This window comes from Falco punctatus, assembly GCF_963210335.1.
Source record: "Falco punctatus genome assembly, chromosome: 16".
Classification (NCBI taxonomy): domain Eukaryota; kingdom Metazoa; phylum Chordata; class Aves; order Falconiformes; family Falconidae; genus Falco; species Falco punctatus.
Window position 1 is genome coordinate 118,884 of NC_137596.1, and position 24,097 is coordinate 142,980.

At 54.5% G+C, this 24,097-nt stretch overlaps 1 protein-coding gene across 5 annotated transcripts in view; it reads right to left on the reverse strand.

Moving 5' to 3' along the window:
* The window catches only part of BCL9L (BCL9 like), a 51,274-nt gene that overhangs the window by 21,794 nt on the left and 5,383 nt on the right, over positions 1-24,097 (reverse strand). The window contains exon 1 of one of the 5 annotated variants that reach the window (XM_080366896.1): positions 8,837-13,312. The exons of the other annotated variants lie outside the window; for them this stretch is intronic. The gene's annotated coding sequence lies outside the window, so the exon portion shown is untranslated. Of the gene's footprint in view, positions 1-8,836; positions 13,313-24,097 lie in introns of those variants that run through there. 5 annotated transcript variants of the gene reach the window in all.

Genomic DNA, 24,097 nt, shown 5'->3' on the forward strand with positions numbered 1-24,097 from the left:
CACCTGGACCATCGGTTTCCCCTTGCACCCCAGCCCTCATGCCATGGACTCCATAAGGTGCGGAGGGGTGTGCTGGAGGTCAAAGCCATGCAACGTGTCCCTGCAGCTCCTGCTTACCCCACTTCCTCAGATAAAGGCAGCATAGAGACACCTGTTGCAGGGTGCAAGCAAGGGCTAGACATCCTATACCACCTTGCAGAAAATCTCCCCCAAAACAACAGCTCTCCCTTCGAGCCCGACAATGCAAGCTCAGGCCACCTTCCAGCCTGAGGAAGGGCACAATCTCTGCAGACAGAGTCCCAGCAGGAAGCCCTTGTGGCAGGGACACCCCTGCCACCTCTCCACACCATGAACGCCAGCTGCACTGCACAGTATGACCAGCACTGCAACGAACAGCCTTGCCTTTGAGGAGGCCCACGGTAGCAGAGGAAATAAGGCATTTTAAGCCACACACGGGAAGGCTTGGTCTGACAGCCCTACTTTGACGCGCTTTTCAGATCAGTCAGTGTCCCAGCCTGCTCTCAACACAGACCCAAGCTGGGCTCCCTTCCTGCGCCCAGTCCTGGCACTGAATGCAACGCACAAAAGACACATCTGCACAAAGCGGAGGCTGGAGCACCCATGGGCCAGCGAAGCGCCCAGGCTGCAGCGCTGCCGCTGAGCACATGAGCACACAGACGTGCTCCAGCTCACCTGGGGAGGGGGAGCTGACAGAAACGCAGGGCAGAGGAGGGGGAAGTAACGCTCCAGCCCCTGCACCTTGCCCCTATGCTGCCCTCGGCCAGCCTGGACTTCAAGAGAGATACAGAGAGCTGCCAAGCGCTCCTCCAGGATTACAAATACCAGGCCCAGCATGCAGCAGAGCCTGCGCTCTATATTTAAACCCCAGCTGAGGTCACTTCCTTTTCCCAGCAGCTCCCTCCAGCCCCCACCCTATCGCCTCGTATTTGCATGCCATCATGACTAAGGCACATCAGGGTTTAAGGTCAGAGGGGAAGAGCCTGCGCATCTGCCTCACAGGAAATTCCACCCTGGGAAACACTTCACCTTCCCCAGTGTGGATCGGGCCGGTGTGGGTCGCGGTGCTGCTGAGTGGTGGCAGCTGCCTGCAGGAGCTACTGGGATTCCAGTGCTGGGCTGGAGAGGGAGGGAGAGACCTCGAGGAGAGGGGAGACCCCTGCCCCCCACAGGGCTTTACCATCAGAGTCTGACCTTCCACCAATCCGGAGAGGGGTTTCCCCACAGCACACCCCAAAAGGGCAGCTGCACCACCCTCCTCACCACACTTCACCCTCACAGAAGCCTCCTCCACACCTCAAGCTGAAATTCCCCAGCTTCTCCCACTCAGAGCACGCACAGAGGCACAGCCTTCCCCACAGACCAAGCCCCAAGTCCCAGGGACTACTTTGCCCTTATACAAACACCCCTGCAGCTCACCAAGCTCCTCCTTGGAGCCGCAGGGAAGACGCACAAGAGACACAGTGATCTAACCCTGACCCAAGCCTCCAACCACCCCACTAGAAACAGACAGAAAGAGCCTGATATCACCCCATCTCTCTAACTGTAGCTCTTGGGGTGGAGGCAACGAGACCCTTGTTTATCGGCAGATGTACACCCACAGACAAGGAGGAGGGAGCAAACAGCAGCCTGTCCTTGGGGCTGCCCCCAGAGAGCTCCTCTTCACCAAGAGAGAGAGGTCTCATTAACTTACAACGTGCTTCTGACACCGCTCCAGCGTGCCTGAGGCTTGCAGTGGTCCTTGAGGGCAGAACCCAGGTGCCCAGACTCAGCCAGATCAAGCTCTGCAGCAGCTTCTTTTCCACTTGGTACAGTAACTGGGGCCATCAAGTGCTCCCGGCTCAGCCCAGGGCCCTCCACGCTCAACTCCAGTTACGCCGTTATTAAAAGCCAGAACATACTGAGAAGAAAAGTTATTGCATCAACAAAGGCCGGGGTACAAAGGAGCAGGAGAAGAGTGCAAAGGCTACCTAGTGGGAGAAGTGGAGATAACAGATATTTTGGAAGCAGGGTAGCCATTTAGGTTATGATATAAGAAAATCAGCTGCGGGGTTTGCAGTAGAACTCAAAGGTGATACTCGCACTGTGTCTATCGGGTTTCAAAGTTTTCGGCTGTCTGGATTACTGAGCCGATTTGCAAGTCTCTGAGCTAGCACGAGACACACCAGGATCGACATCTTTGAAGACCAACAGCCAGAAAGTTTCCTGTATGGAATCTTGGCATGCCAGCCAAATGCCTCTTCCTCATCCCATGGATTCTGGAGAGCAAATCTGCAATGGAGCAGGGGTGCCGAGGCAGCCCTATAATCCCTGGAGTCAGCTGACGGGGAAGCAATTGTGGCAAAAAGCTGCAGGGAAGAGGCACCACTACCAGAAGACAGGCAATGCAGAGCCAGCCAGCAGAGAGGGATGTGGGCGTCCAGCTCCTTTGGCCACTGACAGGGTACTTGTTGTCCTCTTCAGCACACAGACATCACGCTCTGGCTCTGAGCCTGCACCTTGGCAGTATGAGCACACTGGTGAGGCATGCCTGTGCCCTCCAGGGCTACATCTCTACAACAGGAACCAGAAGCCACGGCAGACCATGGGCAGACCATGAGCAGCTCGTTGGCCCACAATCACATTACAGGACAGGAAGGAAGAAGGCACTTCAATCAGGCTGGAATAGCTTTAAACAGCTTCCACACCAATACCTCAGCCACTGGAATTAGCACCCCAACATCCCAAACATCCCGCTCCTGCACACACATCCTGCTCTGGGCACATGCATTGGGGCCAAAGCAACACAGCTGCTGGTGTCCATGCTGGGGCTGTACGAGGGCTGCTCCCAAAGCAAGGTCACAGCAGCAAGCAGCCTGGAAGAAGGCAGAGAGCTTCCGTACGCTTTGTCAGAGGAAATCAAGGCTCAGCAGGGCCTCTCCCTCTACACCTTCACCACAGGCGTATGCTGGCTGTCCTCAAAACAGCAGTAACCAGCGAGTTTGGAGGTAGCTGGCAGGGAGACGCTGGTGCTCCCCTCCTCACTCTCGGGTGGTGGGAGCTCCTTTACCTGCCCACGGGACCTCCTGCTCCACACAGGCTCTGCAGCCTGCTGCTGGCAGGTGGAGGGTTAATGATGCCCAGGGAGCTGCAGGCAGCCTCCTTCTTGCCCTCTCAGGAACAATGGAGCCATTGTGGGAGGCCAGGCAAGTGTGGGCAGATCCCCCGGGACTGGCAGTTACCCACTGGGTGGGTCATTACTGCCACAGCACTCTGCTCCTCCACTCAGGTAGGAGGAGATCGGTGGCTGCCAGCCCTTCCCATGGGCCCTGAAGAAAACATGGCATGGCCAGCCCAGCCACAGGAACACCATGCCAGCATGCCCGGTGGCCCTGCCAAGCAACCTCGCTCCCACCAATTTGTCTGGGTACAAAATGCAGTCAGACAGCCACAGGCACAAAGCCGCCAGTCGACACCAGCATGCAGCAGACCAGACTGCAAGCCGGCTGCTGAGCCCTGCCAGCACTGCCAGCACCGCACCTGGGTTCTCCAGCAGGATCAGCTATGCTCCAGGATGTGCTGCAGGGGGACTGGAGCAGGAATAACCAGGGTTTTCTCATCCCAAAGCCACATTTCAATGGTGGGTGCAAGTGCTGACCTGAGACCGAGAGATTCTGGGAAACTCCTCAACTTGACACACACGTGAGCAGTGAGAACACAACCGCGTACCCGGGGGACGATGGTGGCTGCTTTCCAGGCTTCCACAGTCTGAAACTGGGATGAACAAGCAAGGGAGCAAGCAGCTCCAACATACTCCCACTCTCCTACAGTTTTGTATCTCCCGGCCCCAGCACGCCAGCACAAAGAGAATTGGGGATGCTCCAACTTCACACCCCAAAGACGACACAGCAGCAGCACGGCAAATCCTACGCCAAGGCAAGGCCAGCACTCTGCCACACTCCCAGACTTTTCAGCAGACCCTCATGCCCCCCTGGGCATGGGATCACCATACAGAGCAACAAACTTGGCTCACTGAAATGTACACTGAGCATCTGCATGAAACCCTTGGCCAGGGACAACCCAACTTACAGCCTCTACACGTTGCCTCCAACATCAGAAGCAGCTCTGGCTGGTCCACAGGAGCACAGCAGCGCAGAAAGTGAGAAACAGCCCTGTACTGTTTGGCACTGCCTCCCTGGGACCCCTGTGCTGGGCACAAGCCTGCAGGCAATGCTGCAGAGGGCAGCTCCAAACATCTGGACTAGTTGGAGTCCCATCAGGGGGAAGGTGCAGCTCAGATGCATGCTGCTGTGTACAGCCACCAATGCAGCTTGAACCCTACGGGACCAGCGTGTGGGAGACATGACCTTTTCCACTTCACACTGCAGCTTCTTCCCTCATCTCGCAACTAGACTCAATCTCCCCATTTTCAGAAGCACAAGCACAAACAGAGGCCAGCACAATTCTTTGACCTGGCAGCACCAACTCTGCCAGCAGTCCCCCAACTTCGTTTCTTTCTTATCCAGTCCCCCAGTGTCTTGCATGAGCTCAGTAGCACCACTGCTCCCTAATTTTCCCAGAGCCAGGCTGATGAGCAGCCTGAGCAGACTCAGGCAGCTCCCCAGGTCTGCACCCTGCTTCATGCTTTCAGGAGCTGGAGCTTTCTCCCCTGCAACTCCCAGATAACTACCCTGTCATTTCTTTACATTTCCCACCTAAGGGCATTGCTTTCTTCCTTGACCCCAGATCGCTCTCTCCTGCTGCTGTTACTCAGCTCTACCAAGCCCACTTCAAGACACACCACACAAGTTAAATGCAACACTACTTCAGGTCCCAAATAGGAGGCTAGCTGCTCTCAAAGAAAGGGCTACAAACAGATCTGTCGATGTAAACGTGCTTGCTCCACACTTTGCAGCCAGCTCTGTCCAACAAACCTGCACAGCCTGCAGACGGATTTTGCTCTTCCCTAAACACCCAAACAAGAGGGCCAATGACAAGGGCAGGTAAAAACATCTGACGGATCTGACAGGGCAGGGTTTAATCTGTGTCTCTTTACAAGACAGCATGCCTGAAAGAAAACACAATCTCTCCTTCCAACAAGGAAAAGGAAGAATCTGGGTAACCTCTGGCAAAAAGAGAAAAAAAAAAAAAAGAGGGGAAAAAAATCAGGGCAAGAGGGACAAAACAATCTTTGTCCTCATTTTGCTGGTCATGCAAGCACATGGCAGCCACAGTACCCGTCGCCCCAGCTTGGACAACAAGTCATAAGCACAACCAGCCCAGTTTCAGTGAGGCTTATAGAAACCTGGCTCTAGAGTCTAGGCAAAGCTGTGTCCCTGCGCTTGAGAAAGGTAGAGCATAGACAGGATTTCCAGACTACACTGATAACTGGCTCACAGAAACCAGATAGGACAGCACACGCTCAGAGGTCACCGCTCAGCTCCACAACGTTCGCTTCAGATGCTGTTCCTTTAAACATGGCTCCAGAGACCACACAAGGGTTAAATCTGCCTATAAATATCTGTTCTCAGCAGGGCTGCTGCTCTGAACCCTCCAGCCATCTGTTCTAGCTTTCCCCCATCTAAGACTCTAACATCTGAAACATGCTCACAATTCTTAGGAGTGCTCCCAAAAATAGACCGGCGCTATGGCTTAGCACTGTCGCCTGTGTCTGTGAGCGCAGGAGCATGTATGCGTGCGCCTGTGCCAGCACAAGCCTGGAGCTGTGCAAATATGAACACGTCTGCCTCTGTGATGGCGAGCAGGCCCGCACCAGCATGGGTCCATTTGCATCCATGTTGGCGTGGGTGTGCCTGCTTAACCGCAGATCCATGTGAATCTGCACAAGCATGTTCACGCTGGTACAAACCTGCACCCATACATATGTGCGCGTCTGCACCAGCGCGTGGGTGTGAGAGAACGTGGAAGCCTCTCTGCCAGTGGATGCGACGGCAGTCCTGCCGTGCCCTCTCCCCTGGCGGGACGGCAGCACTGCGAGGCACAGCCAGGCACCTCTCCTGCTGCAGCCCGGCCCTGCTTGGCCTCAGCGTGAACCAGGTTGTCCTGCGAGCTCCCGCTGTCCCCAAACCCCTGGCACTGCAATCCAGACAGCGGCCTACCCTACAGCACAGCAGGGAAGGGACGATGCTGGTTCTCTTGTTCAATGCTTGGCTCAGCAAATTCAGCAATCCCACCTCCAGGCACCAGAACCTCGCTGCAAAAGCCAGTAAAGCCTGATCTGTGTGAGGCCAGAGACACACCGCCCTGCTCACATCCAGCTGGGGCTTGCAGGATTTCCTCAAGCGCTCCACAGAGAAAGCCGGGGCAAGGATCCTACTGCAAACACGACAGCTTTCTCTGGGAGTAGACTGGGCTCTGAGTCTCTCATGGCTCTTTCCAAATAGCAAAGACTCGGGTAGGTTCACCCTTCCGACTGCCAAGCCCATTAGCCTCACTCCATGCAGGCAAATCCAGGAGACAACGATTATCTCCACGCTCACCAGGCATAATGGCAAATGACCTGTCAGCTCCCAAATCTGCACATATTGTCCAGGAGCAGACTGTCCTCCTGAGCATCCTCAGGGCACAGTGCTGTCCACCCGCTCTGTGCCAAGCACAGCTCATACTCGAACACCCACTATTCAGTAGGGACCATCACAAAGAAGCTCAGCCCTGGATGCTGGCCCTGCTGACACCACATCACGGGGCGATGTGCACGCACAGCCACAGGGAGGGGACAACCGGTGTCCATCCTCCACATAGTGATGACAGCTCAAGGATCAGCAGCAGCTAGGTTTTCATCTCTAACTACTTCCACAAGAGTGATTTTCTCTTCCAGACCAAGTAAAACTAGAGACAAAGCCTCAAACACACAAGTGCCCGGCTGCTTTACGAGATGGGGCTGTCTCAGAGCGCTCCATTTCTGCCAGTCGCTAACCCCCGCAGCGATGCGGCAGGGAACACCTGCCACAATGCAAGGGAGCACGTGTGGCGCTAAGCCTCCTCATCCAGCACATACACAGAGCCCACTGGTGAGAAACACCATGGGGGGCTCTCTCAAGACTGCACCCGCCCACATGGGCTGGTGGAAGGGACCAAGCCTGCCATACCAGAGTGCTGCACTACTGAGGTGTCATTTGGCTTTTCCTGGAGCGCATTTAGAAGGGAACCTGACTGGTAGGAAGGGCAGAGGGCAGAAAGTACATACCACCATGGTTTTGCCCAGGGTTTGCCAAGCTGCACCGTCTTTCACCCTTCCAATGTACTCAAAGTAGCCAGCTAGCTCTAAGAACCGTAAGCAAGACTTTCCAAGAAACCTAAAATGCAGGTACACCTTAAACTCGGGTGACAATGTAAATGGAAAGAGCTTGAAATTCCAGCTCTTCATTTCAGGCTTTGGCAGGGAGATGTGCTGGGAAACGGCCTCAGCACACTGAGTCAACACAGCTATACTCTATTTCTGACAGAGGAAAAAAAAGCCATTGATCCAGGTATTGATTTGATGCAGGAGTTTGTGTTTGTTTAAAAGTTTGCCCATGGGTCAGACCTTGTTACAAGCATCTTTCCTGGTGATGAGGTTAGAAACAGACTGTGCCAAACTCCGGTCACCTGCCTGGGGAGCAGAATGTAAGCAGGTGTGGAAGTTAAGTAGTCCCTCAGGGTTGCTTCCCTCCTCCACTCTCTCAGCATTAAAAAACATATCGTTGGGTGGAGGAACACCACAAACAGCTATAAGGCAGCACCAGTATTTTGGGGAGTACAGCACAGCTAGGACGTAAGCGGGGGGCTGAAGGCCAGGCAGTTTGTCAGAGGTTTCAGATCACAAGGCGGAAAGCATTTGAACAGCAGGGCCATTTCAGGACTATTTTTCTCCCCGTCTTTCTCTCGGAAAGAGCTATGGGACTTCAAGATGCCCACAGGTTTGCAATCCAACCAGGCAAGGGCCCAAGAACCAGAAAACAACACTGACTAGGACAAAACAGACCTGACAAGTCTTGCTCCATTCTCTCCAGCAAAACCAAAAGCTAACAGGTAATTACCAGGATCAAGTAGGTTGCCACTAACACAGACAACTTCCAAAAGCACTGCACACAAATAGCTCCTCTGCCAGCTCAGGCCCCCGGTGGGCTCCATGTTTGGTGGAAAATAACGGTCTCCAACTTCAGCACCTGGCCACAGGTGCCAGCTATCTGCAGGTCACTCTGAGTTACTGCATTCCCTTCCAAATCATTCCTGCTCCTCTTCTGTCCTGGACATTTGCTGAGTGAATGACCACAGGTAAGTTTAAGGAAAAAGTGTGGCTACATCAGGTACAGTTATTCCATCAGAGAGACACTTGGGTATTGCTACAGAGCTCTCCTCTTCCCACACGTCCTCAACCCTACAGGCACAAGCTCTTAAGAGGTGGGGAAGGGAAGTGAGGACAGGCTGAGGACTAGGCACAAATGAATGCAGGAGATGCATCCCCAGCAGCTCCCTCCTGACCTCAAAGCTCCTTCTCTGAGTGCCCAGCAAATGTGCAGCATGCTTTGCCCTCTACTCATTGCTAGTCCCAAAAACCTCTGCCAACAAACACCAGATCCTGGCAGCACTTCCCACTTTCCCTCACTGCTTGTGTCCTGCTATCACAGCTTCTGCATGAACTGCAGATGCATGCATGCCACAGCATGTTCATAGCCACCTCCAGCTTTACTAGTACAGGAAGGGCCACCAACCATCACAGGAGAGGTGGGGGCACAACTACGCATGCAGAGGAACATCTTTTAGGGACAAAATAGCCATCACTCCCCTCGCATCTGCATTCCCCCTGTAACAATGTGACAAAGAGGCTCAGCCTTACCAGAAGCTCGCAGGCACCTTTCCCCCCCTCTGTTCTCAAGTCTCCTTGTGCATCTCTAAGTTCCCTTCACTTCAACGGAGCAAAATATTCTGGAGGATTTGTTTTGCCTTTTACATTTCTCAGCCCATCACATCCTTTCCTGCTAAAATAAAAAAAGAGTAAATCAATTTCTCCCCTCCCCTGCTTTTGCTGCCTTGGAAGTATGTCTCGCAACTGAGCAGTGATATACGACAGAGGAAGCAGCAAACTAGTTCAGACCAGCGCAGGTATCCTCAGATACCCGCATGGCTCATGGCAGCCAACCGGGTGCTTGCTCTCATGCAGCCCTCTTGCTGAAGTACACAGAAGCCAGAGTCAGGCTGGAGCATTTGCTGCAATTTATGCATTTGAAATAGCAAAAATCAACATACAAATTAAGAAAATCTGTCTCTGAAACCAACCAGCCAGTTTGCATCTGAAAACTCCTCTCACCCCAGGGAGCCTCCTTTGCTCAGTAAGTTTTTACTCCTGTGAGGTACCACATGCTCTGGTGCCCAAAGACCCCCTGGGAGCTGGGACACAGTGAAATCCCATGACCAGTCACGCAGTTTGGGCTGGGACGTGAGCTTGCTGCAAGCAGCGAGCCAAGCTGGCAGTCCTCAGATCACACCTGCCTCACCCCCTGTACCATCTGCCCTCCACCCTGGGGACAGGTCATGAGGCTGCCCACAGATGTGCTGCAGAAGTTGGATGCATACAGAGTAAAGATGTTGATGGCCAAAGCACAGGCCACGGGGCAGAAAACCACCCCCGTGCATGCGCTCTGCTTTTGCCCAAGTCCATCTACATCTGGGTGCAGGGCTATGTGTGGGCATGAGTGCTAGGTGGGACGCTGACTGGTGGCTTCCCTGACAGCCTAAGGGAAAGCTCAGCTCCCAAACCTGGATGCTGCTTCCTGGGAATTAACAGATCAAAGTGGAGGCCCAGAAACATTGTCAGTGGCAAGCAGGAGCTCTCAACCTTTTCACGTACACATCCAAGCTCCGCTTCACCCATTTTACCCCACTGCTTGGTGTGGCAGGCAGGGAGAGCGCTGTGCAATCCCCCAGCTGTAGGGAACAGTATTATCACTTACCAGCGATGACTTCCAGCGAGGTGGAAGCAGACCCCTGCCACAACAGTGACAAGAGGAGATGCCTGTGCCCCTGTCCCCAGGATATACGCGTCATGTGCAACCCAACAGCATGAGGCACCTGAAACCCGGCCAGCTGCCCACACAGCCTGCCAGCAGCGAAGCCCCACACCCCTGCTCCCCCCTTGACAACACAGTGTCTGGCTGCCCCTCTACACGATGTCAGGCTATTGACACAGGGGGGTTGTTGACTCCCATTTTCCCAGTGGAAGAGCTGACTCCAGGGCGCATTGCAAGCAGCCACACCTGCACACGGCAGCTAGGAGCATTTGTAAACAATCAGGAACAAAGCTTCACCTCTCACCTTCGGCACCCCAAAAGCCAGCCCATGGCCGGCACAGCTCCTGGGTACCAGCAGCAGAGGGAGACTCAGCTCTCCTGGTCCTAGGCCTGGCCTGCACGGCCTCAGGCAAGACCCTTCACCTCTCACCGTCCCCTCATCTAATTGCCATCCCTCCATCTAATTGCCGGTACCACAGCAGATGCTGCTGTCGGCCTGCAAAGGCCTGGATCCAGCAGGCAGCTCTCCCTCCTCCCAGACAGCATCACTACTGGCAGAAGCAAGAAGGCAAAACCAGGCTGCCATTCTGCACCTTCTCTCCCTAGACTGATTCTGAAAATAAAAACCAGCTTCCACTTGTCCTGGCCCCGAGAGAGAAGGCGGCAGAAAGAGGTTTGTTGTCAATACATGAAACTGTCGCTAAGTGAAGGAGGAAAAAAAATCTGGGAGGAAGGAGGGGGAATGAGGGAGGGGACAAAACCACATTTTTACTTCTGGTGGCCAGCCAGCTGACTGACTCAGCCAGTTTGGTCGCCTGCCATATAGATTTAAAAACAAAACCAAGCTCTCAGAGAGGGGAGAGAAGGGGATTCAGATGAATGTGCTTTTTTGTTGCGTGTTGAGCAGATCCTAGACCAGCCCAAGCCATGTTTAGGAAAATGGCTTCCCTGCCACATTCTGCCCAGGGGCTCAGCACAGAGCAAGGCACAGCACAGGTTGGCCGCTGCTGGTGCCACATGCAGCGTGAGACTCCTGCCACAGCACTGCTCCCGGCAAACCGCTGGGTCTGAAAAGAAGTGCAGCGAAAGCCTAAGGCTCCAGGGCTGCCCCAGAGCTGGCTCCCACCAGCCACCCTGAGAGCTAGAGACAGCAGTCTGTGTCCCCAGGCAGGTGCCACCCACCTGCTGGTCAGCACGGGCAAGGCCAGGGCGAACTGCTGCATACAGGGTCCCCTGCATCTGCTGGGCAGAGCGCTGTGCGATAGGCTGCCTGCTGCTGCAGCCATGCTCAGGCCGTGGGCAAGGTCTGCGTGCTGCAGGCAGCTCCCCACCGCCTGCTCCCCACCAGAGGAATGTGCACAGGAGGTGGGAGGAGCAGGGAAGAGGTTGTTTTGAAATACCAGTTCCCGTTTTATTTATCTGGATCCCACAGTGCCCATGGCACAGTAGCCACTCGTAAAGAGTGCCTTCTGTTCCCAAAGTGCTGTACAAACATGAACACGCACTCCCCACACCCTCTGCAGCAACACAACTCGCTGGCATGCTCAGCATCGCACCAGACACGCAGAGCTCACCGCCCCATGCCAACTTGGTGCTTCCATGCAACTGGATGGTCACGAAATCTTACGTGAGTTAAGTGGTACTTTGCAGCTGCAGCAGGCATTACAAACACTAGCTGGTGAAGCCTCACGAGCCTCCCACACAGTATTCTCCCATAGAAACTGGCCAGCCTCCCTGGAGATTAATCCCTCTCTCACTGCAGGGAGTGCAGACAGAGTAAGTTACCTAAGGAGCTGACAGGTAAGTGCAAACCCTGTGGCTCCTACTCCCATTTCTAGATAGAAGAACAGAGGTGCAGAAAAAAGCAATGCCTTGCCCAACGCCGCCCCAGCCATCAGCAAAACCAAGAAGAAAACCTTTGCCCTTTGGCTCCCAGTCCCCGGTATAGACACCAAGTACTGAAACGCGCTCTGACAGCTGCCCCGGACACAGTATCATCTCCAGCAGCACCCCACAGCCTCCTGAGGACTCCAAAGAGAGGTGCAGACACGCACCCCGTGGGCGGGCGGGAGCAGGTGCAGGACCACCCCCCGGCTCGCTACGGCGAGGTACTCGGGGCAGCCTGCTGCAGCCAGCGCCGCTCCTGTGGGCAGAGACACGAGAACAGCTGCCGAGCCGGACGGGACCTGCCGCCACAGGACCAGGGGCACTGCTCGTGGACTGTCAGCTCAAGCTCTCCCCAGCCTTCGGCTTGGGGGGAAGAGGCTGGCCTCACCTTCGGAGATGTTTCTGATTTGAGCAGGAGCAAGACATGGGGCTGGGGGCGGGGGAGCGACGGGTAGAGGTTTGCGGCAGAGCTAAAAGGGGAGATTTAGTAACTGTCGGAAAAAAATGGCTGCTTTATTGCAGGCAGCTTGTAAACCCTGGAGCCTGAAGGTCTGGGAGTAATTTCTCCCTCCCACGTGCTGAGCTCAGTTTGTACTGGGGGTCAGAGGTCAGTGCTTTTCCAAAGCACTCTGGGAAAGATGCCAACTGGAGCAAGCTGCTAAACACTGCTCCTGCAGCTCGGCCCAGGCTGCTGCCCCAGCAGCCGGCTGGAGCACGCCTTAACCCTTCGCTGGGCGATTCCTCCCCTCCGTCCCTCCAGCGTGGGAAGAGGAGTGTGGGGAGGAGGGCTGCTGCAGGCTGGGGAGGCAGCTCGCTTCCCTGGCGCGCCAGACAATGCTCAGCCTGCCTCCCAGCTCAGGAGCAACCGAGTCCTACCAGTAGGCAAGGTCCAGGAGCCAGGCTCCGTAGCTGGGGAAAACAAGAGCCCAGCAGAGCAAGAGTCGAGTGCTGGGGTAAGGCCCTGTGCTGGCCTTGGCACGGAGGGAAAAGCGGCTCACAGCAATGCACCCAGCACCGCTGTAGAAGGGAGAAGAGCCCAGGCACCACTCTCCTTGAGCCTGACACCAGTTCCTGCAGCTCACACACCTGTCTCCACTGCCTCTGAGAAGCCTGCAGGCACAAAGTCACAAGGAGGGGCACTAACCAGGGCACCCACGGGAGATAATGCTCCCATGTGCAGGGTCCTGCTGGACTCCTGGCACCCATCCTCTGCCCTAGGGAAGGATGTCCTCCCCAGTGACCTCCTGGTCCCTGGCACTTTCTTCCCAGGGTAACGTCACGCCCCATGGCCTTCCTCCACTTCCCTGCCGATCTCCTGGGGCAGGCAGTGACCAGCCTCCACATGGCACCTTCTGCTTCTCCTCAGCATCGGGTAAACACCAGGATCTACCAGCCTTGCCTCCAGCTGCCAGTGATGCTCCCATTCCCCGGGGGCATGGGGGGGGGGGGGGGGGGGGGGTCGGCCTTTAAAGGCTACCTGCCAGGGTTCCCTCGTCTCCAGTTCTCCAGTGATGCTCCCATGGGGGGTGGGGGGGGCGCACCTGCCAGGGTTCCCTCATCTCCTTAGCCGACTCCTCCCGGGATCACAGATAGGGCCTGGCTGGCCGGGGGGAGGCATGGCTTTGCTGTCACACCCCTGTGATGCACCAGCTCTGCATTTCTGCATCAACAGTGCAGGCGAGAGCATGGCTTCCTGCAGCATTTCAGCTTCCTCTTCCAGGGATGTGTGTGAGCGTTTCTGGCCTGCAGCCCAGCCCCGCTGCCCCCACCCCACCGAGTATCCGCCAGCACACAAAGAGGAAGCGAGCTCAGTTCTGTTTCTTAGCGGCGTCTCTCATCTTCCTCTCAGACACATGCCCCATCTTTCCCTCTCTTCGTCTCCTTCGTTCTCAGTGCTGTGCTGAGGAGGAGGAGGGGGGGAGGCCTGCGGTTACTGCCCAGGCAAACAGGAGACCCAAGCACTCAACTCGGGTCTGGCTGCCAGATCTGCTCTAGGCTCTTCCCCTCTGTGCAGCAGCACTGGTCCTGGCTGCCAAAAAACAGCACCCAAAAGCATGCTGACGGGTGCACCAGGGCCCTTTGTTGGTGACACGGCAGAGCCTTGGCCCTGCTCACCATGCAGCCCTGGTCTTACTGCTTGCTATCAGGCAGATGCCTGGCCCTAGCCACATCTCCGTGCCACATCCTTCACAGGCACTCAGGTGATTTCAGAGGCCCCTCCAGTGGCAGTCACTCAGCTCTCCCACTACTGCTTCTTCAACGCCTGTCACAGGCATGGACCACAGCCTTGCTGATCAAACAGCAAGGCCAGAACCTCCTGTCAACTAACCGTGTCCCAAGCAGTGCTCTTCTGTAAACCACGCTTCCTCCAATCTAGCAGGGGGGGGTCTGGCTGTGGCTCTGCACCCCTCCACCACAAAGACGGTCACAGTGAAGAAGATGATCCCTCTCCCTCCAAACACATATTTGTGCCTTCTTGTCTTAAATCCCTTTGAATTGTGCTCGCATCTTTCTGATCCAGGTACAAAATGGCAAATTTTCCCACTGGCTTCGTTTATTTCACCTTTCCATGGTCCTGTTTTCATGTCCCACCTGCAATACCTCCAGCTCCTTCTCCCAAACCTGCCTTTACAGTCAGAGCTGCTGAATCCTCTTTCATCCTCTACCATCTCTTCCAACTAATCCACATACCTCAGCCCACCTTCTGGGTCCTGAGATCACAGCCCAGCATTGCCTTCATGCTCCCAGCTACTGCTTCACCAGCTTCAGGAGAAAGGAGTTTGCTACACTCCCTGTGCCCTCTTCGTTAAGTCCTTCCGCTCCATCCCTCCCAGGCCAGATGCACCCATGGTGCAGCCAGGCCATCTCGGTGACTGTCGTGTTGGGGGACTGGCTGGGCTTGTGGTAAAAATCTCCTCTCAGGCTGCTGCCATGCTTTTTGGTGTCAAATGCATAACCACAGACAGGAACCCGGTGTTGCAGTGCCGAGAGCCTGAAGCCACAGAAACGCCACTTTGCAGGGTGCTTCTTGCTGCCAAGACAGCAACACTACCAAGCCTGGGGATTACTCTCAGGAGCCAGAAACCCACAGCCCCGCTGCCCTCTGCACCCGAGGAGCACATCATCTCATCACTCGGCCACAGCAGAAAGAAACAAACCTCCCTTCTCCCTGAAGGGGCCAGACGAATACCTGGAATAGCGAACTTTGCCCTCCGCAGCTGCGCACGACAGTCCTGAGCCAGACACTGGGCCAAAGCATCCAGCTCTGGCACCAGGGCTGCAGCTCACAGCTGACCTTGCCGCATCTGCTCCAGTCAAATAGCTCCAAGCTTTTTGCCCCAGACTCCATGCCTGCCTCAGGCCTCATGCACTGGCTGCAGACCTGCCAAGGAGAGGGCTGCCTGTTTGAATCACAAGCCAGAACCGGGTAAGCATCACCTTTAATAAGCCTTTCCCCTCCATCAGGCACCCTGATTTTTTTTCAGCCACAGTCTTGTGAGACGGAAGGCTGCTTGGAGCTCAGCCAGCACCAGGGAAACCACCATTTCAAGGTCCTACGAAGGAGCCTGTAAGAGCAGAAAGGAGCTTTGGTCGGGCATGCAGGGGGTGATGCAAAGAGCAGACTGTTCGCTGGGAAGCTGATGCCGCTTGCCAGGAGGCGGTGGGGGAGGAGGCAGCAGATGTCTGCAGACAGCATTTGCCGAGAGCCTGCAGCGCTCCAGCCCAGCGAGGGGAGGAAGGCAGTGGTTGGTGCCACTGCTGCTGCATTGTAATTGAACAGGACAAACATGACAGAGACTGCCGAGAAAGCTTACACTGCCTTTCCCTCCAGTAATCACTATTTCAGCGATGGGAAGCGGGAGTCCCAGGAACCCAGCTGAGGGTCAGAGAAAGACCTCAGGATGAATATCAAGAGACCTCGAATGCAGGAGGAAGAAGCCCTGACATGAAAACTGCCAGACCCTCCTTCCCCGGGAAGCCGCGACGGCTACAAGCCCCAGCACAGCTGTCATGCCAGGGCCATGGAGAGCCTGGGCGAAAGCAGCATGCTACAGCCCACAAGCTGCCTTTAGTCCTGGCATATGCCACAGCCAGGTACTGACAGCCACAGCCCGGGCACGGCAAGTGCGAGGTGCCGGCAGGGATCAGAGGCAGCCCACGCGGTGGTCCTTGTTTCCTGCCTCTGGGCAGGGGAGGTTGGCTTCCTCCCTGCCCCGCAGCAGTGAGGCTGACCAGGGGAGCTCTGCGTCCAGCAGCCACCCCGGAACCACCCTTTGGCATTAGGCTTTGTTCCGCACCTGGGATGTGGTGAGCCAGGCAGCGTTGGTCTGGTGAGACATACGGTGGTGGGGAACAGTACATTAGAGAACTGGTCCCCAGGCACTGGGACATCCGAGGGCAGTGGAAGATACTAGGCAAGCCATCCTCCTATCAGACAGCATCCTCACCATCGCCAGGGTCTACACGACCCTCTCACATTCACTCACTGCCCAAATTGTTCAAAGGGACCTCAAAACCCCCAGAAAAATCGGCAGTTGCCAATTACGGGTGGGAAGGAACTGACTTAAGCCAGGGGTCTTTGGCTCATTAAGCAATACCACCCTCAGGGTCGTTGTTCAGATCAAATCAAGCAGTTCATGGACTCCTCCTACAGCATACTGAGATGCAGTCTGGCACTTGGGTCCACTTGAGTCCTCTTAAAATAAAAATTAATTGATATGCAAATCAGACAAGGCATTAGACTAGTCTACTGGCCAAGGTCGAGGCACAGATTCTCCGCTGTTTCACACCACAATCCCAACTCCCCCACACCTCTCCTCCTTCCTAAACTCTGGGTCAGCCACTAGCCACAGGTCTCCAGAGCAGGGAGGACCCCACAGGTGCACACCTTGCGTGCAAAAGGGAGCTTGGATGGCACGTGTTCTTCTTGAGCCAGGTCCCAGCTCTGCCTCATCCCCTCCCTGACCATCAGCACATCATGTCTGGCAGGAGTGCTGCTGGGCTCTCACCTCAAGCTGAGCCGCTTACGTGCGAGCCAAGTTTGAGTCTGCTAAGTGGGACAACAGAGCTGCTCCAGGGACATCAGCTTCTGTGCCCCGTGGGGAGTCAAGGAGGCAGCAAGAAAAGTATGTGCCTGGCCTACTGACATGTTTACTATTGGCATTTTTCTGTCAGTTTCCAAGAGCAATCAACTCTTTGCATACCCCCGAGAGCTTTTCCAAAATTACTACAAACAGCAACCACAGCTCCAGCCATTGCATCCCCTACAGCCAGCAACAGCCACGGATCAGGCACTGAAACAGCAGCCATCCAACATGCTCAGGATCAGGTCTCAGAGAAAGGGCTATGCCAAAACACGGCATTGCTCTTGCACACCCTCACCTCTCCCTCCTCCCCTTCCAACTAACCAACCATCAGCCACTGCTACCCTCTTTGGCAATCTCAATTCAGCCTGAGGTTTGGCAAAGCAATTAACCTCTCTATCTAGTTGCAGTGAGATGAATACAAAGCTCGGCATCACCCAGACACGGATCAGCAGCCCTGAGGGATGCCAGCATCATCCCCCTCCACTGAAAGGCCCTGGAGCACAACAGCACAGCCAGCACTACCCTAAGAACTAGGGAATCCTAGGGCGACTGGTTTGCTTCGCTGGTGCTAGATTTACCCTCTGCAGACCTCGAAGGGCCTGTAAGCTGCTGCTGGGAGTTCTGGGGAAAGTACTTATGGAAGGCAGCCTATTACTGCAATAGCCTTAGATTTGTTGCATAGGGGTCCACACCAGCATAAGAAAAATACCTGGGGCTCTTAAAAAAGGGAAGGAAAAAAAAAAAGACAAAAAAAAACCCAACCTAAACCCTACTAAAATAAGTAATGCATTTTAATTAGACTAGGACTTTGTAAAATTACTTTTGATTAAAAAGCATAATAAAGTAAATGATAAACATTTGCCACCAGTAGCCGCGTTTCTGAATATTTGGAAACCACTGTGCGGGGTGGGGAGCAGTTGCTTACAGTTAAGATCCTGACTGCACAAACACTTGTTAATTTACATGTGGGTAAATTACTCTTCTCACTAAAAAAACACATGCACCTGCAATATCAGGGCTAAAATTGCATTTACATCAAAATATCTGTAAGTGGCAGGACGTATCTTCACTGAAGCTCTGCTTAAGGGAAAGTAATTCCTTTTTGACCAACAAAAGGCTTGCAACTTCAACTCATGAAACTGACTTTCAATGAGCAAAACCAGGTTTGGGTTCAGAAGTGGTTTTAGTTTGATTGGTTTTGTTTTCTGAAACAGGCTCCAAAGCACAGATTCAAACAATGAATACGGTGCTGCCTTTTTTTTTTTTTTTAAGAGAGTGAGAAGCAACCAACACTCACACAGAACTCTTCAACAGAGGTGGGCAGCCTAGGCACATCACCACTGAACCGCTGACCCGTGGAAATGTTTTGGAAGGAAAGGTGCTACTGATTGTAATGCAGCCATGCCCCTGCACTAATCTGGTCTTCCTTTGAGTTTGTGCTGTTCTCACAGTAAAGATGGCGAACAGGGATTGGGACTTTTCTTTCACAGCATCAAGTTCACGTGAAACACGATTCCCTGTTGAAAATTAGGAAAACTAGAGTACAAAGAACACCCACTTCAGCCATTCTAAACCAGATATACACAGGTGGCATTGCAGCAATAAATAACAACAAAAAGGTATCTAGCTATTTTTTTGAATACTTTTCCCAGCAGCTCCCCATGTGCCTGGAGCTCTGGGTAGAAGCTGGGACAGAGAAGCTCCTCTCCACGAGAAGCCAACAGGAGAGCTGCTCTTGTGCCTCCCAGCAGCAGAGCAAAGGCACTTGGGCTTCTCTGTCAAACACAATCTCAGCCTCTGCCTGTGAGCCCCAAAAGAGGAAAGGGAACGTATCACATATTTTCCAGGTGGAAGAGGGGATGCAAGTCCCAGGGAGGTGCTTTCTCCTGCCCAACACAGCAGAAAGCTGGGGACAGGTGGAGTAACAGAAAAAAGGGAGAGGAGGACAAGGTTCTGGTGCCCACAACCCATCCTTAGGGCTGCCAGGCCTGCGCCAGCTGCCAAATCAAATAGCTATCCAGAGCCGTGCTCCTGACAGGCACAACAGGCAAAGCCCTTAAAGCGAAACCAGCATGAGGCTCCTTCCACCCAGAGCCATCACTGCCCACGCCTGATGCTCATCCACCCTGACTGGCAGCAGCTGATGCCTATGGATCCCACAGAAGCCTCGATCCCTCCCACTGGATTAGCCCTGCAACTCCCCAGGCTGCTGCAGTTTTACAGGCTCCAGCTGACACCCCTGTCCCTGTAGATGCCTTTTTACCATTGGAAAGGGATCTGGGACACTGTGAGGACACATGCAAGGAGGATGGCAAGGACCAGCCAGTACCCCCGGTGCCTCTCTGGACAGAAGGGATTGTCAGGAGAGAAGTGCCATCACTGGTAGGCTCCGCTGAAGGAAATCAAATGCAAGGGAAGACCTTTAGCACCTCACCGAGGGGGAGTTCATCCAAAACTGAGGGCTCTGCCATCTTACCAAGGAAAGGTGAGCAACTCACAGCATATTTTGTGTCCTGGCTTCTCCTACTGTTAAATGCCTGCTCAGCCAAAGGGGCAAATTACACAAGACTGTCCCTTCTGGGTCAAATGTTGTGTGCTGTGGCACCTGTGTTCCTAACATCCCTGTGCCCACCAGCACCTTGCCTGGGCACTCTGCTGTCCCCCATGATGGCGAGGCCACCAGCCCTGCATCCTGTGACAGTCCCTCCCATGAGCCTTGTGGACCAGCATGCAGCGCGTTCACATGCAGGAGCCACTGGCTGTGACCACAGTAGAAGTAAAACCACTGCTGTTCAGAAAAAAAAAAAAGAGTAATTAGCAAAGATTAAACAGCCAGTAGCTAAGCTGGCAGCTGGGAGGGAAGACACAGACCACCACCACCCTGTAGAAGAGGAGTTGCTTCTTCTTTGTGGCCACCGTGCACCCTCCAAGAGCCCTGCAGGTCTCAGCCCCACTGTGCCCTACTCTGGTAAGAGGCACCAAGCCCGCTCACCCCAATCACTAGAAAGCATATATACCGCAGTATACAAAATCCTTCCTGTCTTCTTTTCCAAATCCATCTCGCCCCCTCTCAACTGGGACCCCCTCATAAAAGTAAGAAGAGACAGGCCTTTCCTGGCATTTCCTTTTTCTGAAAAGGCTGTAAAATTTTCCAAGCATAGCCAGAGCCAGAGCAAAGTTTGTCAGGAGCTCAGCTCGTTAGGCGGCTGCTCAAGGAGCCCCGCGGGAGGCACCGGCTGTATAATTCAAAACAGCTTGGACCCTGGAAAAGAAAATAGAAACCAGGCTGTGAGAGTGAGGGGGGCAGCTCCGGCATAACCCCTGCTCCGGGAGTGCCCCTTCCACAAGGCTCGAGAGGAGCCCCAGCCCCAGCAGAGGTGCTGCGGCCAGCCCAAGAGGAGCTGGCACCAGGCAGAGGAAATTCCAAGCCTGTTGCTTCTGGCAGCCGCACCAGGCCCTGGCTAGGACCTCCGCAACCTGGAAACTGGCTACTCAGCAATTTTCTTGCCATCCAGAGGGCTTGTTCTGAACCGCAGTTTCACTTCCCCCTCCCAGCGTTGCAGCCCAAGATGCAGGGAACACCAGAGGCAAAAAAAAAAAAAAAAAAAAGTGCTTAAAAGCTGTCGTGACCAAGGTTCCCCCAAACTGCTCCACTCCGGGACAGCAGTCTGGAGCTGCTTCCATTCCCCCCATTGCACCTGGGGGCGGGGAGAGCAGAGGAAACTTGCTTGGACCAGCCCTAGGTCTCCCGGGTTCCTTTTGCTCCTTGCCAGAGAAAGTTCAAACAAGGCTGCTCAGAGGCAGGACACAGGCAGCTTTCAGCCCAGCCTAAGTGCCGCGCTTGAGGCTCGCCTGTGGCCGGACCTGCTCCATTCAGGCCCTGTCTGGCCCGATCCTCCACTGCAGACCAGTGCTGGAACAAATCCTGCCGAGGAAGTGGTAAAAGCTCCAGTGCTGCAGGGGTTTCCACAGCCCTGGCAAGTTTGCTGTTGGGAAGTCACCCAGAGATGCAGCCCTTGCTCTCAGTGACTGCCCTTTGGAGCTCCCCATCCAGCTTCCCACTGCCCTAAGCATGGAGACTACAGCGTGGCTACTCAGGACACTCACAACTGCCTTTTCATAAACCAGCATCCTCTACTGATCCCAGCCTCACCCTCTGCCTTTTCCAAGAAGCCAGAAGCCCAGCACTGCATAACAACAGAATGAAGCAACGGTCACCTTCGCATCTGAAGGGAAGCACAACTGTTCACTGATACACAGGTATCTAGCAGGATCTTTCCTCCTAAAAGGATATTAAGAATGCATTTTCTACTAGGAAGATTGCAGTGTTCCACAGAGTCCCTGCCCGAAGAACCAGGCAACCAATGCACACCTGATGGAACTACCAAGCCCTGGGTGGCAAGCCAAGGAAGACCATCCACGAAGCCAGCTTCAGCAGGGGACACTGCAAGCAGAGAGAAAGAGCTTCCCTTAACTTACACCCTTAAAAGAAACCTGGGTATGGCCCTCCAAACAAGGATAAGGCATTCTGGGAGAGCAACATTTCTCTGCAGAGCACACATTGGACAAGGACCACAGTGCTCCTGGGAAAACCAGACACTCAACTCGCTAGCCAAGGACATGGTTTGCAACTTCCACTGTAACCACACCAGTCATAGCTTCCTAACTTAGTTTTTTCTCAGCTTGGCAGATCCTGAAGATGAGACGCTTGGGAGCCTGGAAAGCTCACAGACTCACCAAGCATTGATGGTACTTCAGGAGAGTGAAGCTCCTGACCTCTGGCTTCTCAGAAGGCCTGGAAAAGCCCCCTTACACCTGGATTCAAAGAGGAGGCCCAGACCCAAAGAGGCAGCCGAGTAGGAGAGGAGAGATGAGCAGGAATTGGGAATCCTGGCTTTTGTTCCTAGCTCTGCCCCATATTCCTTTCCTGTCCTTGGTTAAGTCATTTCCTTCCACTTTTCCTCCCAGTCTTGATTTCGGAGGTGAAAAAAAAAAAAACCAAGCCCTTGCTTCTGCAGAATGCTTAAAACCTCTCCTGGCCCGTGACTGTACAGAACATCGCTACTGCCAGAGGCTGCAAGACACCCAGCGTGCAGGAGCCATGCTGCTCACACAGACCCCAGCAGAGCCTGGCATTTCCTGTGCTCACACTCTGAGAAGCACAGAGCCTGTAAACAGTCAGTGCCACGGAGCATCTTCTACACAAACCATATCCTGGCCCGTTCCTCTCCTCGGCTGCTGCAGTAAGCAGCCAAGCAAGGAAAAGGAAAGCTGCTCAGCTGAGCTGTGACAGAAGGAGCAGTGCAACCACAAACAGCATTGCCCTGGACAGCCTGTCTGCAAGAAGGTGGCCCTCAAATCAGCGGCAGCAAGGATGGGGAAGGTACGGCAACAGGAGAGGCAGGGTTAAAAGGGGAAAAAAAACAAACTAAAAACAGTACTGCAAAAAAAACAACCCAACCAGCAGCCCAAAGAGGCAAGATGGAGCAGAGGTGCCTGAGGAACACAGATCTGCTCCCTAGCAGATCTGTTCTGTGGCCTCCCACATACTTCAGGGAGAGGGAAGACCAGTAGGCATAGGCAGGAACAAGGAGCACTCTGTGGTTTTGCTCGGTATTTCAGGCCATCTCTCACACAGGAGGAGCTCTGCTTCGCTTTCCAAGTCTCGCCCTCTCTGGCACAATCACAAACCTGGCTTCTGGCCCAGGACTTGGCTCCAGCAGAGCTCCTCACCAAACAGGGTGACACCCCACCTCTGGGCACCGCGCACAGCCCAGTCTTAAAGCCATCTTGAGGCTATTACTCCAGCATCAGAAGAGGCTCCCCATCATCCCCTAGCTAGGATTCAAGGCATCTCGAATTGCAGTTGAAAAGAACAAAACCCCAAACCTAGCTGCTACTGCTCTTGGTAGAAGCAAAACCCAGAGACAAAGCACCATTTTCTCTAGCAGCTCTGGCCAAAGCTGGCAGACAATCTGTCCACATCGGGGAAGCGCCATCTCCCAAAGACACCCAGGCACAGCTAGCATGTTTCTCTGCCTGCAGCCACCCAGAAGGACACAGCAGGACAAGATGCCAGGTGAAGGCCCTGCCCTCCCATCACTGGCCGTGTGGAGGGGCGAGTAACCACTGCCTGATGCACCCCTATGGCAATCCAGCAAGGACACTGGGATACAAGGGGGCCACTTGCGCCCAGACACCAGTAGCTGCCAAAAATCTAGCCCACCTCTCCAGAAGGGGCTGAGCAAGTGGGAAGCAGGCCTCATCCCACTGGTTGCACCCAGCCTGGACATGCACCTAGCGAGAACAGAACAGGTTCCCATTTGTGTCTCCAGGGTGCCACAGCCCATCATCCTCACGCTGCTTTCTCCAGTGGAGGGTCATAGCTGGCATCAAGGCAACCCTGCCTGTTTGGGAGCTGCATGTCTCTGACAGCCCGTCTCACACCCTGGAAGAAGGGCAGCAGGCATGCAAGGTGGGAAGGGAGGTCCGGCTCCAAGCAAGCGGGACTTGGAGCTGGTTGGGATGCCCAACAGCAGCACGCCCATTTCCAAGGGCTTGGCGCAGGCTTTGGGTAGCCATGCCAAGGTGTCCCGTGCTCCCTCTCCTGCCGCACCAGGGACCAGGGCACCAACAAGCATGGCTCTGCTCACCAAGGAGGTGGGGAGCGTGCAGGGCTGGCAAGCTGCGTAGTCCTCCCTTACATCAAAAGCAGGTGCCAGTGACACTAATGGCTTCCTCAGTGCTGGCTCCTGCTGAGTACAGCCCTGTGGCAACTGCAAACACCACCGTGAATTGGTCTCAATTAGAACAAAATCCATCACCCTCTCCACCTCTGAGTTTCAAAGAAAATCAGGTAGGAAGAAAACAAAGCCAGCTCCCCATTCCCAGGAAGGGCCTGATGCCAAGCAGATGACCTGGAACAGGCATCACGGAAGGAGGAAGGGTGCCTCTCATCCATGCCACGTGGTGTGGCTGGGGCTGCCTCCCAGGGAGAGGCCAAGGAAGAGCAGATTACAGCAACAGAAACCATCCCCGCCAACCTCCGGTAACAGTTCCTGGGTACCTTCCACTCGAGGCTGCCAGGGGTGGTGCTCGCAGAAGGGAAGCCAAACC